The sequence below is a fragment of the Equus asinus genome, chromosome 10 (genome assembly GCF_041296235.1).
Source record: "Equus asinus isolate D_3611 breed Donkey chromosome 10, EquAss-T2T_v2, whole genome shotgun sequence".
NCBI lineage: Eukaryota > Metazoa > Chordata > Mammalia > Perissodactyla > Equidae > Equus > Equus asinus.
In genome coordinates this window covers 80,050,128-80,063,468 of record NC_091799.1, presented here as the reverse complement: position 1 = coordinate 80,063,468, position 13,341 = coordinate 80,050,128, and positions in this window count along the sequence as shown.

Here is a 13,341-nt window from a genome sequence, read left to right as displayed (position 1 = left end):
CAAAATAACAGGCTCAGCACACACAACAAAATCCATTCAAATGATATTAAAAGTTATACAAAGAGATAAATAGAAAATATAATGTACATTGGAAAGTTATCTTTATGTATCTGCCACCATTGGACAAGAAATTATGACGACTTACAAGAAGATAAAAAGAGATGGAAACTGAATAATAAAAATGGAATAAATCATAGTAAGAGAAGAAGTTTGGAGTCAATAAATATGGGTAACATGAGCAATCATCACATGTTAATGAAGAAACAGCATATGGAACAGCAGTGTTTATCCACAGGATAAATCCTGACAATTATCCTTTAAGAATGTGAGTTATCTTCAGCAACACAGTAATAGTAGGGAGCCTTAACACCCCACTTATGTCAATGGGTAGAGCATCCAGACAGAAAGTCAATAAGGAAATAGTGGAAATAAATGAAAAAGCAGACCCGTGGACTTAATAGATATATATAGAACACTCTATCCAAAAACAGCAGAATACATATTCTTCTCAAGTACACATGGAGCATTCTCAAAGGTAGACTATACACTGGGAAACAAGGCAAGTCTCAAAGCATTTAAGATGATTGAAATCACATCAAGTATCTTTTCTGAGCATAATGCTATGCAACTGGAAATCAACTATAAGAAAAAAGCTGGGAAAGTGACAAATATGTGGAGACTAAACAACACACTACTGACCAACAAATGGATCATTGAAGAGATTAAAGGAGAAATAAAAAAATACCTGGAGACAAATAAAAATGAAAATACGCCATATGAACTCATATGGGATGCAGTAAAAGTGATCCTAAGAGGGAAATTCATTACAATACTAGCCTGCCTTAACAAACAAGAAAAATCTCAAATAAGTAATCTTAAACTACACCTAACAGAACTAGAAAAAGAAGAAAAAACAAAGCCCAAAGTCAGCAAAAGGAGGGAAGTGATAAAAGTTAGAGCAGAAATAAATGAAGTTGAAACAAAAAAACAGTAGAAAGGATCAATGAAAGTAAGACCTGGTTCTTTGAGAAGATAAACAAAATTGACAAACCTATAGCCAGACTCACTAAGAAAAAAGAAAGAAGTCTCAAATAAATAAAATTAGAAATGAAAGAGGAGAAATTACAATGGATACCACAGAAATGCAAAGGATTATAAGAGAATACTATAAAAATCTACATGCCAACAAATTGGGCAGTCTAGACGAAATGGATAAATTATTAGACTCATACAACCTCCCAAAACTGAATCAAGAAGAAATAAAGAATCTGAATAGACAAATCACAAGTAAAGAGATTGAAAAAGTAATGTAAAAACTCCCAAAAAACAAAAGTCCAGGACCAGATGGCTTCTCTGGAGAATTCTACCAAACATTCAAAGAATATTTAATACCTATCCTTCTCAAACTATTCCAAAAAATTGAAGAATGTCCTAAAACATTCTATGAGGCCAACATCATGCTGATTCCAAAGCCAGACAAGGACAACACAAAGAAGGAAAATTATAGGCTGATATTGCTGATGAACATACATGCAAAAATCCTCAACAAAATATTGGCAAACCAAATACTGTAATACATCAAAAGGATCATACACCACGATCAAGTGGGATTTATGTTATGTCAGGGATGCAAGGATGGTTCAACATCCACAAATCAATCAATGTGATACACCACATTAACAAAATGAGGAATAAAAATTACATGATTATCTCAATAGATGCAAGGAAAGCATTTGACAAGATCCAACATCCATTTATGATAAAAACTCTGAATACAATGGCTATAGAAGGAAAGTACCTCAACACAATAAAGGCCATATATGGCAAACCCACAGCCAACATCATAGTCAATGGAGAAAAACTGAAAGCAATCCCTCTGAGAAGAGAAACAAGACAAGGGTGCCCGCTCTCGCTATTCTTATTCAACATAGTACTGGAGATTTTGGCCAGAGAAATTAGACAAGTAAAATATATCCAAATTGTCCAGAAAGAAGTGAAACTCTCGCTGTTTGCAGATGATGTGATTTTATATGTAGAAAACTCTAAAGAATCCATTGGAAAACTATTAGAAATAATCAACAACTACAGCAAAGTTTCCAGGTACAAAATCAGCTTACAAAAGTCAGTTGCATTTCTATATTCTAATAATAAACTAACAGAAAGAGAATTCAAGAATATGATCTCATTCACAATCACAACAAAAAGAATAAAATATCTAGGAAAAAATTTAGCCAGGGAGGTGAAAGACCTATACAATGAAAACTATAAGACATTAATGAAAGAAATCAGTGATGACATAAAGAAATGGAAAGATATTCCACGCACATGTATTGGAAGAATGAACATAGTTAAAATGTCCATACTACCTACAGCAATCTATAGATTCAATGCAATCCCAATCAGAATCCCAAAGACATGCTTCATGGAAATAGAAAAAAGAATCTTAAAATTCATATGAGGCAACAAAAGATCCCAAATATCTAAAGCAATCTGAGAAAAAAGAGCAAAGTTGGAGGCATCACAATCCCTGACTTCAAAATACACTACAAAGCTATAGTAATCAAAGCAGCATGAGACTAGTACAAAAACTGAGACACAGATCAATGGAACAGAATTGAAAGTCCAGAAATAAAACGACACGTCTACAGACCGCTAATTTCAACAAAAGAGCTAAGAACATATAATGGAGAAAGCAAAGTCTCCTTAACAAATGTTGTTGGGAAAACTGGACAGCCGCATGCAAAAGATTGAAAGTAGACCATTATCTTTCACCATATTCAAAATTAACTCAAAGTGGACGAAAGACTCGAAGGTAAGGTGTGAAACTGTAAAACTCTTACAAGAAAATACGGACAGTACATTCTTTGACCTCGGTCTTAGAAGGATATTTTCTAACACCATGTCTACTCAGACAAGGGAAACAAAAGGAAAAATAAACAAATGAGACTTCATCAGACTAAAAAGATTCTTCAAGGCAAAGGAAATCAGGAACAAAATGAAAAGGTAACTCACCAACTGGGAGAAAATATTTGCAAATCATATATCTGACAAGGGCTTAATCTCCAAAATATACAAAGAACTCATACAACTCAACAACAACAACAAAAACAACCTGATCAAAAAATGGGCAGAGGATGTGAACAGACATTTTTCCAAAGAAGATATACAGATGGCCAACAGACACATGAAAAGATGCTCAACATCACTAATGATCAGAGAAATGTAAATCAAAACTGCAATGAGATATCACCTTACACTGGTCAGAATGGCTATAATTACCAAGACAAAAACAACAAATGTTGGAGAGGGTGTGGAAAAAAGGAACCCTCATACACTGCTGATGGGAATGCAAACTGGTGCAGCCACTGTGGAAAACAGTATGAAGATTTCCCAAAAAAGTTAAAAATAGAAATGCCATACTGCCTAGCTGTCTCACTACTGGGAATTTATCCTAAGAACTTGAAGTCAACAATTCAAAGAGACTCATCTACCCCTATGCTCATGGCAGCATTATTCACAATAGGCAAGTTGTGGAAGCAACCCAAGTGCCCATCAACTGAAGAATGAATAAAGAAGATATAGTATATATGTATACAATGGAATACTACTCAACCATAAAAAGACAAAATTGTCCCATTTGCAACAATGTGGATGGACTTTGAGGGTATTATGTTAAGCGAAGTAAGCCAGACAAAGAAAGACAAGCACCATATGAATTCACTCATATGCAGAAGATAAACGAATACATGGATAAAAATAACAGATTAGTGGTTACCAGAGGGGAAGGGGGTTGGGGGTGGGCATAAGGGGTAGAGGGACACATATATATGGTGACTGACAAATAATAACATACAACTGAAATTTCACAATGTTATCAACTATTATGACCTCAACAAAATAAAAAAATACATAAAAAAGAATGTGAGTTATCTACCTGGAAAAGGCTTTTACACAAGGACCAGAAAGAGAAATAGAGTTGGAAGTGCCCTAGGACCCTTCCCCTCCCACCTCCCCAATGGGAAGCCATGTGGAGAAAGACTGGACAGGATAGTAGATCTGCTCAGGAAAGAATAGTGCTAAAGCCTTCCACAGGCAAAGTCAAGTCCTGCTTCGTGGTCATTGGAGGATGTCTTTAGGCTGCCTGTCTACTCTACATCCGCAAACCCCAAAGTGAAGTCTGTCAACACAACCAGTGCACTTACACAAAGCATGAAGTCAACCCTCAGGAGAAGCCTGCTGGGGAAAAAGACACACAGAGCTGCAGAGGAAAATCACACTAACTTCCTATTGGCTTAAATTTTTACTCATAAATATGAATGGTCAATGGGAGATCATTGCATATTTGAGGAAACCAATAGAAGAAAGGAAAAGGACCAGGATGAGCAAACAGAACAGATGACCCTCGAGAAAACCAAAATAATGCAGGAAACCAGAGAGAACTTTTAAAAAAACGACAGTTTTAGTCAATGTCCTCAGAGACAGAAAGGATATTGCATCTATAACACAAGAACAGGTTGCCATGAAAAACTGAGCTACCAGGACACTAAAAAAGTCTTGGAAGTTCAAAATATGATTGCTAAAATTTAAAAAAAATCATTAAAAAACTGCACTGAATAATGAACATGATTAAAGATAGAACTAGTTATATCAAAGGTAAAATCAAGGAAATTTCAAGAATACAAAGCAAAAAGGCAGACAAAAGTGTGTGAACAGAGCCAGCCCTGGTGGCCTGGTAGTTAAGTTCAGCACACTCAGCTTCGATGGCCTGGGTTTAGTTCCAGGGCGCAGACCTATACTACTCGTCTGTCAGTGGCCATGCTGTGGTGGCGGCTCACATACAAAAAGAGGAAGTTTGGCAGTGGATGTTAGCTCAGGGCAAATCTTCCTCAGGGGAAAAAAAAGGTGTGAACAAGTGGAAACTTAAAAGTTCTGTCTAGGAGGTCCATCTACTCCTCCACTTACTAGCTGTGTCCTTGGGCAGGTTGCATAATACTAATATCCAGCCTTAAGTGTGTGTTTACTGTTAGCCAGTATTGTTCTAAATCCTTACACATATTAACTCATCTAATCCACTCAGCAGTCCTCTGTCTGTAGGATATCTTTCCATCTGTCATGATCTACTACATTCTAGATTTGTGGAGATGGATTCTCTGTAGTACTTTCATCTGATAAATGGGTCTCTTTATAAAATACCAAATAAGTGACACAGAGAGTCCACAACCTACTTTTCATCTCACCTTTCAAATATTGGCCAGAGATCCTTTCTCTGCCTCCCTGCAAATATTGCTGTGTCTGCAGTGGAGGGAAAACATGAGGCATGAACATAGAAGCATCCAGTTACGAGCCAAGAAGTGTCAGAGACTAGCAGCAATGCCAAAGGGCAGTGGTAATGCATTGACATCTGGTTTTGGCCTAAATAGAGTTTGAAATGACTTGAATTAACAGTCAACCTTTTTTTTTTTTTTAAACAAAGCCTGTAGATGTTATTAAAAATTCTAGGGGCCAGCCCAGTGGTGTAGTGGTTGAGTTCACGTGCTCCACTTCATCAGCCCGGGGTTCACAGGTTTGGATCCTGGGTGCAGACCTACACACTCATCAAGCCACTCTGTGTGGCATCCACATACGAAACAGAGGAAGATTGGCACAGATGTTAGCTCAGGACTAATCTTCCTCACCAAAAAAAAAATTCTAATTTTCAGCTTCTCGTGACAAGATTCGAAGATTTGGCCCCCCTTCAAAAAAGGCAACAAGTCTGCTAGTTAGAATAGGCTGTTGTAATAAATAGACTCCAAAAGACAGTGCCTCAAAGAAGACAGAAATTTCTTGCTTCCTCGCATAATAGTCCAGAGATGAGCAAGTGGCCCAGACTGGGTACGTGGCTCTATCTGAGGTCATCCAGGAACTCTGGTGACTTCTACTTTGTTGTTCCAAAAGAAACATTTTTGTTTACCATTTTTGATTTAAAAAAAAAATGACTACCTTCACCAGAAAACAAATTCTTTGCATTCTGCAGGCATTCGGATATTGAATGAAATAGGGTGAATTGAAATCTCCTGTATCTTGCAGATGATGAATAAAAATTTAAAAGCACTAATATTCATAAAGCACTATTTTGAAGATTATAGATAAAGATATGGTAAAGCAAAACAAAGACTAATAAGAAGTTCTCTGCAAAGCATGCTATGTGACCTATGAGAATGTATATGGTACTAAAGAAGAGAGAAAATATGCAAGTCTCCTTCTTCATGGCTACATAGATTCCTCATTTGTACTAACCGCAAATGTCAATCAGACATACCCTTCATATTCTTATTCACTCTGTATCAGACATTGTGGAGTGCCATTTCCTCCTTCCTCGTTGCTGACAGAACTCTGATCTTGTGCAGCCATGTCCTTCAGGGTATGTGGGCTTTATCCCCATCATCAGGGGTTTATCTAACTCATCATGAAGACCCCATTCTCCTTGCACTAAATATTTGTGAGAAAATAAAGGCTCTGCGACACAGCCTTGCCCTAATTCATGTGATGTCAAGTGGCTTTTACAATAAACAGAATGGTTCTGATAAAATTAACCATTTAGTATCATAATTTCTAGGAGAGAAGTCGTTCCATCAGCAGGCACTGGCTTGCCGCCATCCCTGCAGCTGCCTTACCTTTCACTGTAACAGTGCTAAGAGCAGCAGGATACTTGTCCTTGGAAACAGCTCACACTTTGCCAATATCAATACCATACTTGTTTGGCTCTGACCTTCCCACATCTCCATTCCTCTTCTTAATATTGCATATAGTAGTCACCAGTATAGGAATCTGTAGCCAGCAAAGATGCCCCTGGGCTTTTCATTCTCTGTGCACCCTTCCATTTTTCAACACTTAGACCAAGCATCCCTTGTGTAGAAGATTCCCCAGCCCCACCTTCTTCAAGACAGAATTAATCACACCGTCTTCTGGGCTGGAACTAAATTTTGAATGTATTTCTACTATTGCACATATCATATTTTCTGATCCTTATCTGTACACGTATGTTTCTTCCCACTAAGATATGAGTACACTTGGTCTGTATGGTGCTTTCAACTAGAAATAAAGGGAAGAATGGGAAGCAGACAATAAGAAAGAAAGAAAAGAAGAAGGGAGGGAAGGAAGGAGGAAGGAAAGAGAGAAAAATGTCATGATTTCCTTCTTTTTTCTCAATGAGACCATAATGAAATAACCAACTTATGGTTTATTTAGATGCTAGAAGAATGTTCCACAAATTGGGAAAGTGTCTGCTCCATCCATGGTTAAGAAATGGAAAGAAACTGCAACCAAAGTTTTTTGAAAAATTGTTTGGGAAAGGTAGATTAGATGACCTTAAATAAATGGTTGACATCTGGAATAAACATAAAGAATAAAGTGTTACTGACCTAAGAGGCAAATTTTAATATCATTTAAATGAGATCAACTTCACTGAATTGGAAGAGCTGTGAAATAAGGCAGGCCTGCTGGAATCTCGGCTTCACCACTTGCTAGCTGTATGACCTTGAACAACTTACCATCTTCCAGCTTCTGTTTCTGCACCACACAAAATGAGTCCAATAATACCTATTCTATGAGATTAGTATGTAGTCTACATTGGATGAGATGAATGTACCTGGTCCAATGCTGGGCACAAGCCACTTAGATGTTTAGATGTTAGCTTCTTTTCATGTATAGAAAGTGCTGCCTTAGAATACACATATACATATATTCCTTCTCACTAATATATATATGCTTATACTTGCTGTGTATGTATACTTTGTGTACATCATATATACATGTATATACACACTTCTGTATATATACTTAGGTATACAAGTATACATATACTTACAACAAACATATACACATTTTATATTTTTGTATATGCACACATAGTGAGTTGGAGAGGACTCATGATGGAAGTGGGAATACTGGACCAGGATAAGAGGAATTGGATTGGGTATTGAGTAGGAAACAAGTAGTCAAGGATGCTGTGCCAGCTCAGACATTCTGATTTATACGCTATTGTGGTTTGTTTAGAATGAGGCAACTCTCCAGAGAGCGAACAGTCCTAGGCAAATTGGTAATGTCAAGTTCCTGATCCACTTAATTTGGGGCCTGTGAATTGCAGGGGCCTCCACAAGAGGGCAAGAAGAATCTCTGAGGACAGGGACCATGTCTAATTCAACTGTGGGTCCCAAGTGAGGAGCTCAGAGACTGGCACACCGTAGGTGGCAATGAGTTTCATTGGAAGAATGAATTCATGAAATCATACTCAAGGTCCTTTCTGAGCCAAACTGCTGAAATTTACATCAACAGCAGAGCCCAGAACTCCTTCCAGAATTTTTCTTTGGTGACATCTTTTTAAAAGCTACATAATATCTAGTAGGAAAGAAATAGGGCTTCATCCTTCCTTGACTTTTCTCACGTTCCCATTTTCTCGCAGTGCAAGGAAATTTTTTCAGATCTGTGGCTGAGAAACAGCCAGTGTTTCAGCTGTGGGAATTTTCCAGTTTCATGAGAGAGCTTCATTAGAAACCATCTCCACTCTCGCCCTCCAAAAAGAAAGAAGGAAAAAAAAGAAAGACGAGACTGTTAGAAATGATGGTGACTCCAAAAAACAGATATTTTTGCTTCCTCTTTTCCTGACTCTATTTTATGGGTTATTAACTGCATGTTTAAAATTATGTCGTTTTTAAGATTCATAAAGTTCTAAATAAAATACTGTTTACAACTGCATGAAGCACAAAAGATGTTAACTAAATACCATGGAAAGATGGAGATGCCACCCACTCTGAACTCAAGAGGAGAACCCCATTGGGAGCCGACTAACACAAGTTAGTTAGTCAGCATTTGGCAGCCCCAATAAATTACAAACACAGCAGGTACCAAGTGGAATTTTCTGCAATACATTTCAGAGAGGCAGCCATGCTTGGTATAAGAAATAACATTTTTATTTAAGGGAATTAGAATTATGAGATAGAGTTAAGTATGTGGGAACTGTCTAAAAACGATTAAGTAAAAATGTATGGTTTTCCCCCTTTGAAGCTCATTTGAAACAGACTTTATAAACATGATTTTGAGTTTAGAAGTAGGCAAGAGTTTGGTGGTTTAAAGAGACTTATTCACTTAAATTCCAAAACACTGACAGAAAATTAAGATACATGAATTGTCTAGCAGGACACGGCCAAGATTTGGTTTCGTAATTGCTTCAGGCGAGGTATTTCATTCTGAAAAAGTCTTTGTGTAGTTGGGGCGTTGACTCAAAGGCTTTGGAGTCAACCTGGTGTTATGCCCTAGGCCAAAAAAGAAGTCAGGAAAGTCGTGAAAGAGGTAGTGTCCCCGAATCCCCAGTGTGATATAAAGCTTGGTCCACCACAGCCAGCTGGTGAACAGTCCTTGGACGGTTTCATAATGGCATATGAGAGGCCTTGTACACCTCCAGTGGCAGAAAGAGCTCACCAAGCAAACAGTGCTGTGACAGAGCCTGTCCAAATTCTCAAAGGGATTCACGATTTGCTGAGTTAGATCACAGGCCACAGAGAAAAGCAGCAGGAGACATTCATTCATTCAGCATCATGTCTCACTTACTAGGTCAGAATTCCCAACCCTGGCTGCACATTAGAATTGCTTGGGGGAATTTTAAGGCATCCTGATGCTGGGCCCCACCTCCATAAATTTGAATATGCTGATTTGGGGTGGAGCTTGGGAACAAGAATTTTTAAAATGGTCCCCAAGATGCTTCTAATTAATAGCTAGGATTGAAAAACATTGCTCTAGACTGTAAACTCCTTGAGGGCATGCTTACTCACCACCACTCATTTCAGCATCTACTGTAATGCCTGGTCCAAGGCACTTGATAAATATTGCTGGGGTGAATGAGGTATAATGAAAACAAAGGATTATAATCTAAACCAGTATCGGCAATGTTGCTCCAGTCCTCCTTTGTGTTTATCTACCCACCTTGATGCACAACAAGGGGCACTTATTTAACTACATCCATGGTCCATGGCAATTAGCATAGTACCTCACTTAGACCAGGCCAGGTGGGGACCACTCTCTGGAGTGCCTTCCTTGAAGTTTTCTAAGTCTTTTCCAGTGCCTGTGATTGACTGGGGATGGCAATGCCCTCTGGGTGTGGCATCCTGTGCCCAGGGCAGAACCTCAGTTTCTGCTCTCTCTACTTTGCATGTGGGCTCAGTCAGACACTGCCAGGAGCCTCTAGTCTCAGGAGAGAAGGATTTGACACACAGCAACTCCTACAACCCTGATGTCCCCCCAGATATTGCGCAGATGTTGAGTTTGAAAAGTACAATTTCCCAACCTAGTGTTTCAAGAGCAGACATTAACTTCATGTCACAGGGATAAAAATTATATTCAGTTATTTTTGTCTTCACTCCTGCCAAATAGATGCTTGGGAAGAGAGAAGATTCTCAACTTTTGGCTTTCCTGAACAGAATTTGTATTTAAACGATGAATATTTAATATTAGGGCTTCTCTTCCAGTCCTGTTAGTTTCTAGATGTCTTCATTCATGGTAAATCCGGGCAAGATTCCTGTTAGTGGCAAGATTGCGAAATAGAGAATAGATTTTCCCAGGGTGTTTAAGGGACACTTTCACCTAAGCAAAGAGGGATGAAGAAGAATCATGTTTAAAAGCATCCTTCCAGGGATTTTGTGGAAGGGTGGCATTTTATTTGCTAATGTTAGAGGTATTCCTGATTGATTCAGACAGTTATCCAGCCAGTTGTAGTTCCCAAAGCTATTTTAGGAAGCTATTCATTTTCACTTCCCCTGATCTTCCCACCAAAGAGAGGTACTGGAGAAGTTGATAAGCTGTTTATCAAGTCTTACTTTCTTCCCCTTGCTACAAAGCCCTTCCTGGGTCAGAGAACAGACATAAATACAGAAATGCAAGCTTGATGAGGGCCAGCTGGGTGTGAGACAAAAACACTGGAGTGAATCAGATGCCTCACTCCACCCACTAGAGAATTGTCCATAAGGCAATTTGAGAGAAAGACTGGGGGGACTTCATAAAGAGATCTTGGAGTGTTAGAGTCGGAAACCTCATTCTTTTCACACCCTCAATCTCTTAAGGAAGGGGAGCACTTGCCATGGTTCCCTATAAAGAGGATACCCAGAGAATATCCTGTGACCTTCAGGGGTACATCTGAGCACAGGGACTGGCATCACCTTCTCTTTTGGAATGTGCTGACTGGCAGAACCCATTGGAACTTCTGGGGCTGCCAGGGCGCAAAGAAGAAGACATCAGAGGGCTTTAGACACAGGCAAAGGGCATCAGAAAGGGGGAAGAACAAGTCAGGAGAGGCTACAAATCACCTCCCAGTTTTCCTCAGAGCCGAGGTGGTTGTAATAGGGAGTCTAGTCTTCCCGGGGCCCCAGAGGTCCCATAAGATGGCTGGGAGCACAAGACAGCTTGCTAAGCAAACCCCCATTTCCCAGACACACAAGAAGCAAAGGGACCAGCCCTAGTCCCAGACAAGAGGGGCTCCTGTCCTGGACCCCATGTTTTAGAGGGCTCTGCGTATTGCCAACTAATGCATTTGCTAAAGGACACCAGTGCTGCTGCCACTCAGGATCTGAGGTCAGAGTTGACACAGACCAACCTACAACCCTGAACGTTTGCTCTCGGACTGATGCTTCAGGCCACGGGAGAGGTTTCTCTGCTCCCTTAGATCCTCTAAACAAAACGCCATTGTGTCCAAAGCCCTAAAGGTTTGTGGGCTGTGCTTCTGCAGGGGCTGCTTGCGAGTCGGGGGAGGATCTTAGCCCCGCATTCAAGGGGAACACTCTGGGGAGAAAAAAGACTAATGAACTTGTAAATCCTTCCTCTCAAATGGTGTGAATGCAGAAGATTCTTTTATAATGAAACCTCGGTTCCCTCATGGTGCCCACTGTCCATTTTCTTCTTTCTCATCATGATTTAGTTTGTCCTTCCAGAGGTGCTCATGAATTTGCCCACTATCTTCAACAGTCAACCTGACAACCGAGAAATAATTGTAGTGTTGTTCATATTACCCTTAAATGTGTACATACAAAGGTCTAGTTGTGACATGCGTGAAGCATGATTCCTTTCTTTTATACTGGCAATTTCATGGACATTAAATTCTAGAATTACGAATAATTTTATTTTTATAAAAATGTTTAATAAGATTTAATTAAAATTTTGAAAAATTGAATTTTCAGTTTTAATGAAATCATTTTGATTTAAAATTTGGTGAAAGAATGAATTGATAGTCATTATCATTTGTAGTTTGCTTTTTAATTTTAATAAATAATTTAAAATATTTTAGAAGAAGTCTTAAAAATGTAGGAAAAACAATTTTGTTTACATTTGCTTTAATTTAAATTTTCTTCAAAATTCATCCAAATTTTATACAGTTTGAATATAACTACATTTCAGGTTTTTTCTTCTTCTTTTTTTCCCCCCTATGGTATAAGTATTGATTCTTTCTTTTTCTTTTGAGGAAGATTAGCCCTGAGCTAACATCTGTGCCCTTCTTCTTCTGTTTTTTATATGTGGGACACATGCCACAAAATGGCTTGATAAGCGCTGCATAGGTCTGTGCCTCAGATCCGAACCCACGAACCCTGGGCCACCAAAGTGGAGTGTCCAAACTTAGCCACTATGCCACTGGGCTGACCTTGAATATAATTGCATTTTATTTTTTAATCCATTTGATTATTACTGACACAAGAATACAAGTTACATGTGAAAATTTTGATTATAGCAACATAATTAGTGACTTTACTTGAAATGACGGTCAAAAAATTTAGATTCTGATAAACAAATACATAATAATTTTTGATTATTACTCATCCAAACATTGCTAGCCCATCAAGAGAATGCCCAGGCATGTGGCATACAAATTAAATTCAATTGATATTTTGCTAACTCTCCGTTTTATATATATTTTTATAATTTGTCCTTATAAAGTATATTTTTCAAGTTCAGAGGATAGAACATATTTCTTTTAGCAATTTGTTAATTAATTTATAACTGTTAAATATATAGACTTAAGGTATGTGGACCTCCATTTGCTTCAGGTAAGTAAAGGTTGGGCGTGCATGAAGGAACACCACAAGCAGAGACTCAGGGTAACCACTGCTCTGGGGAGGAAGCAGAAGTGAATTTCAGGATGTCAGGAACACACAATGATTACTAAGTTAGCAGGAAGATGCTCACAACCAGATTGGGTGATGCCACTGGCAGCTAGAATCAGCAGAGAAGTGACTAACCAGCTATTCAGTTTCCTGCCCCACTGGCCTGTACCAGTCAGCTCACTCCCTGATCTTCCCATCTTCCTGCTGCCTTCAGGAAAGTCAG